Raw genomic sequence first — 6,000 nt, forward strand, 5'->3', positions numbered from 1 at the left:
CGTGTGAAACTTTGGTGCAGAAATATGAACATGAGAAAGCGGGCTCTTTGTGGAATCCATTTGCTGGTGAGGGTGACAGCAGACATCCAGTTTGGGGGGCCGGCAATAACTTGCAGTAGAGTTCCAAGCACACGTGTAGCATTGGTGCTGGTGGCAGCTGTGGGTGCGGTTGGTTTGCATCACTGGCATGAGCGCAGATGGGCTCAGTGCCTGGCAGTGGGAAGACTGGTTCCCTCATTAGGTCAGTTCTGCAATGTGGTCTGGCACTGTTCCTGGGAGCTCAGCTCCAAGCTCCTAAATGGTTCTGAGAGTTGCCCAATGTCCACTAATGCATGTCTTTTCTGAGCTAGAGCGTGTTCTGTTGTTTGTAACTGAGAGTCTTGACTAACAAGTAGGCAAAACTAAATTGGGGAAGGAAGGTATCGTATCCATAATTGTAGCTGTTGTCTAGAGGCTAGACTGAGCCTTGATATGTAAAGTGTGGTCCATGTGGACCAGCAACACCTGGGAACCCGTTAGAAATGCTTAATCTCAGTCCACCCCAGTCCTGCCGAAGTTGATTTGCCTTTTTAACCAGATGCCCAGGGGATTTGTAAACACAGATTGAGAAGCACTGGTCTAGCGATTCCCAATGCTGGCTGTACTTTAAAATCACTTGGAGGGGCGCCTGGGTGGCGCAGTCGGTTAAGCGTCCGACTTCAGCCAGGTCACGATCTCGCGGTCCGTGAGTTCGAGCCCCGCGTCGGGCTCTGGGCTGATGGCTCAGAGCCTGGAGCCTGTTTCCGATTCTGTGTCTCCTTCTCTCTCTGCCCCTCCCCCGTTCATGCTCTGTCTCTCTCTGTCCCCCCCCCCCAAAAAAAAATAAATAAAAAAAACGTTGAAAAAAAAATAAAATCACTTGGAGACCATTCTCCATGACAACAGTTGATTCAGGAAAGAATCATCGACAGAGCCTAAAACCACAGAGCAAAGGTTGTTAGGGAATTGGTTATTCGTACAGGTCGAAGAATTTCCCCACAGATCACTGGCTAATTACAAAGGGGAAAAAATGACCTTTACAGCAGAGAAATCTGGCAGACTCCGCATAAACAAGTGACAAAATTTAACATCACAAATAGTTGGGCCAAGTAACATCATGGGCCTCCTGATAAGAGCACATCATCATCTATGTAGAATTTCTGCCAAAAATGAAAATGATTAACCTGAATCAAATACCAAGTGACAAAAAAACAGTCAAGTCCAGAGAGATGACCTGAACAGCTGTCCTGGCTGGACTCTTCAAAAATGACAGTTTCATGAGAGCCGAAAAAGACTGGGAACTGGTCTAGATCAAAAGCAACTGACAAGACATGAAAACTAAATGCACTGTATAGTCTTTAATTAAATCCTGAATTGAGGGTGGAAAGGCTAGAAAGGACACTTTCAGGCCAATTTGGGAGGATTTTGAATAGTAGTTACTAGAATTGTGTTAATGTTAAATGTTTTGGGTGTGATAATTATGATGTGGTTTGTGGAGAAGAGTAAACCTGTTCTTAGGACACACATGCTGAAATATAGACAGACAAAGGGTCATGAGATCCATACATTGTTTTAAGTGGTCTAGAAAAAAAATTCATAGTTGAAAGAGAAATAAAAACAAAAGCTGCAAAATGCCAAATGTTAGTATTTGGTGGACCTAGACCAAGGGCCGGCACAGTTTTTCCATTTAGAGCCAGATAGTTAAGTACATTAGGTATTACAGGCTCTGTCTCAATACTCAATTCTGCTGTTTTAGTGTGAAAACTGCCATGAACAAAATAGGTCTGGTGTGTTTCAATAAAACTTTATTTGTGGACAATAATGTGCTAATTTTATCTCAAAGTTAGAAAACAGTCATTTCAAAAATTTGCTTCTCTGAATAGATATGAACCAAAATGTTATCAAAGATGACTTCCTGGGGGCGCCTGGGTGGCGCAGTCGGTTAGGCGTCCGACTTCAGCCAGGTCACGATCTCGCGGTCCGGGAGTTCGAGCCCCGCGTCAGGCTCTGGGCTGATGGCTCAGAGCCTGGAGCCTGTTTCCGATTCTGTGTCTCCCTCTCTCTCTGCCCCTCGCCCGTTCATGCTCTGTCTCTCTCTGTCCCAAAAATAAATAAACGTTGAAAAAAAAAAAAAAAAAAAGATGACTTCCTGAAGGAGCAGGGAGTTGGTGAAGGAGAACTCTGTTTTACTGTCTATACTTCTGTATGGTTTAAATGTTCAAACGAGTGCTTTGGATTTTTGTTTGTTTTTCCATTAAGTTGCTTCTTTTTTTTTTTTTTTTTTTAAGTTTATTTATTTTGAGAGAGACGGAGAGAGCACAAGTGGGGGAGAGGCAGGGACAGCAGGAGAGAGAATCCCAAGCAGGCTCTGCACTGTCAGCACAGAGCCCAACATGGGGCTCAAACTCACAAATCCATGAGATCATGACCTGAGCCCAAACCAGGAGCCGGTCGCTTAACCGATTGAGCCACCCAGATGCCCCTCATTAAGTTGCTTCTTAGATTAGTCGGCTTTACTGTAGTAACAAACAACTGCAAATCTAAGTGGTTTATAACAAATACCAGTTTCTCATGTTATGTGAGGGCTGAGAATAGGCTGCACTTTGGCTCCGTGTATTTACTTACTCTGGCACCCAGGCTGAAGGAACAGACCTATCTGGAACGTACCGTTCTTCTAGCAGAGGGCAGAATCACCAGAGACCAAGCCAAGCCATGCAACTGCATTTAAAGCTCCTGCTCGGACATGATATGAGACGTGCCTGCTCGCATGTCAAAGGCCAAAGGCAGTCCCACAGCCAAGCCTCTCAACGGAAGGCTAAAGAGGTGGGGTATGTATCATTACCTCACAGGGAAGGGGATGAGTACTTGTGAAACAATGATATACTCGACTACATTTCTGTTGAATTAAGTCTCCTTTGAGGAAATATTTTCTTTTTTTGTTCTTATATAATTTTTTTCCTGCTGACCCATTTTCTCCCCCCTCAGTTTTCCTTTCCCTATGGAAGGGTACCTTCAGCAGTGCTTTTCAAACTGTGGATGGTAACCCATTAGTGAGCCATGAAATTAATTTAGTGGAGGCACAACTAGTAGTTTTGCTTAAAAAAGAGAATACAGTAGAAAATCAGAACACTGCACATAATAAAGTTAAGGATTGTTTAGTGAAACCTTTATTTCAGTCACATATGTTTGTCCATATACTGATATAAGCTATATTTTTTGCCAGTTCAGTTAAAAAAAATTAAAAACTTTTTAAATAGATTTTTTAATGATTGATTGATTGATTGATTTTGACAGAGGGAGCATAAGGAGGGGAGGGGCAGAGAGAGAGGAGACAGGATCTGACAGCAGAGAGCCTGATGTGGGGCTTGAGTTCATGAACTTCGAGATCATGACATGAGCTTAAGTGGGATGCTCAACCGGCTGAGCCACCCACGTGTCCCTCAGTTAAAAAAATTTTAAAGCCTTGGGGCACCTGGGTGGCTCGGTCGGTTGGGCGTCCCACTTCAGCTCAGGTCATGGTCTCACAGTCTGTGCGTTTGAGCCCCGCATCGGGCTCTGTGCTGACAGCTCAGAGCCTGGAGCCTTCCTTGGATTCTGTGTCTCCCTCTGTCTCTGCCCCTAACCCACTCGCATTCTGTCTCTGTCTCTCTCAAAAATGAATAAACATCAAAAAGAATTAAAAAAAAATTATAAAGCCTTGACCTAAAGGACAGGCTAGGTCGAGGGACTGATTGATCACTCCCAATTCCCATCTGAACTCAAGGATGCTGGTACCAAGGATGAAGAGAAGCTGGTTGTAGAATCTGATCCAAGACACCACTGAACGCCAAGAGACTGTGATGGATACAGCAGATTGACTGCCTCAGCCTCTTTCCTGTGTCCCATTCTCCTTCTATGCTGCAGAGACTAGAAATCCTAAAACGACATTTCCCAGGCTCCTTCGCAGCTGGGTTCCAGGTGGGTTTTAGCTTCCACTCATGAGCTGCTGTGATAGATTTAAAACCTGCACACATTCTTTGCTGCTGCACCCACTGAGAGGTAGAATCTAATCCCCCTCCCCAAGAATCTGATCTGGCCTTGGAGACTTGTGTGGCCAAAAGAATGCAGCAGAGATGATGTTCTCAAACTCTGAGTGCATTTCCTAGGAAGCCTCACAGGGTCCACCTGGGCCTCTGGGAATGGGGGAGCCAATTTCTCTGTCAGAAGTCCAACTGTCCTCAACAGCCATGCTGTGAAAAACCCGAGCATCTGGAGGTCCTGGAGGGTGAGACCAGCATGTGGAGGTGCTCAGTATGGGACTGAACAAGATATCTTGGAGGTAAATCCTCCAGCCCCAGCTGCCCCAGCACGGATCAGACAGAGATGGACCACCCAACCAAGCCCTATCCTGAACTCACAAAATCATGATACAAACAAAACGGTTTTTGAAGCCACCAAGTTTCGACGTACTGTGTTACATAACAGTAGATTAACAGAAGAGATGCCTTTTCTCAAGACTTGTTTGGAACTGAGTCAAGCAGGGAGACAGACAGTGGCAAGCAAGGCTCCCAAGGGATAGGAGGTTGCTTCTTATTTGGATGTCTTGAAGAAGATGTGTGGCATGCAGGGTACTTTCTTTTTTAGGCCTCTACCCTTAGCAGCACCCAAGCTCCAGGACAGGACACGTGGGAACCAAGAGCTACTATGCTGAGAGAATCCAAAGGCTAACACTAAGGACCACAGGAAAGCCAAGAAGAACATGGGGTATGGAGCCATAAATGAAGCCAGATAGAGTGATAAACTCAGACAGCTAACATTTGTTGGGCACTCACTGTGTGCCAAGAATGTATTAGCATTCTATGAACATGATTTTATTTGATTCCCCCACAACTGTCCCAGGAGGTAGCTACTACTATTCATTCACATTTCATAGGTGAAGAAATCAAGGCACAAAGAAGCTAAGTAATTTCAAGGTTCTGCAACCAGTAAATGGCAGAGTATGGATTTATCTGACAAAGAGCTTGTGCTCCTACTAGCCACTCACACTGGAATGGCTTCTAGGAGCAAGGGCCAAGTCACTTCAAGGAGGTTGAAACCATGATGAACATTAAAGGGCATGTGAGGTGGGTATATGTTCTTGCACAAAACTGCAGATGGGATTCGCCCCACAGAACAGTCCTTTACTCAAGATAACTTAAGAGGGTGCCCCTACCCTCATTCTCTAAGACACTGTTTATAGCCTCCATCACTGCTTCCACACTGTGGAACCAAGGACGTTCCTGTTGGGTCTAAGGCTCTTCTCCATTCCTGATAACTAGAGGCTGAGTTAGCCTTAGCATTGCTCAGAACCCCGAACAGCTCAGACCTCTTGGTTCAGGTATGATCCAGGTAGGGGCTGGTGAGGAAAATTGCTGGAAGGAGGGCTGGGAATTTTAAGATGGCCCCTATAACCTTCACTCCTTGGTGTAACTCCCATGACTATGTTATGCTATATGGCAAAAGGGACATTATCCAAGTGGGCCTAATCTGATCACACGAGCCCACTTAAACGCACAGTTTCTTTGGCAGCAGCAGAAGTAGTGACAAAGATCCCCTTGTTAAAATTTTTTTTTATTTTATATATAGAGAGAGCATGTATAAGTGGGGGAGAGGGGCAGAGGGAGAGAGAATCTCAAGCAAGCGCCATGCTCAGTGCAGAGCCTGATGCTGGGTCTGATCCCACAACCCTGGGATCATGACCTGAGCCAAAATCAAGAGTCGGACATTCAACCAACTGAGCCACCAGGGTGTCTTTGAGATTCCCTTTTTGACCAAACTCTGGCCAAGCTCCTCTGAACCGTCTTCTTCACTGACCTTTAAGTCGATAAAAAATGGAAAGGAAGTAAATCAAAACTAAAAGACCTATCTCAGCATTAGCCTACACAGACTTCAACAGACACTAACATACTTTCTACCAGCTCAAGGCCACATCCTTAGGATAACCCTAGCCCTTCTTAAAATGTC

This window comes from Lynx rufus, unplaced genomic scaffold, assembly GCF_022079265.1.
Source record: "Lynx rufus isolate CCGP_SWC_20201006 ecotype Redwood Valley unplaced genomic scaffold, mLynRuf1.p SCAF_27, whole genome shotgun sequence".
Taxonomy (NCBI): domain Eukaryota; kingdom Metazoa; phylum Chordata; class Mammalia; order Carnivora; family Felidae; genus Lynx; species Lynx rufus.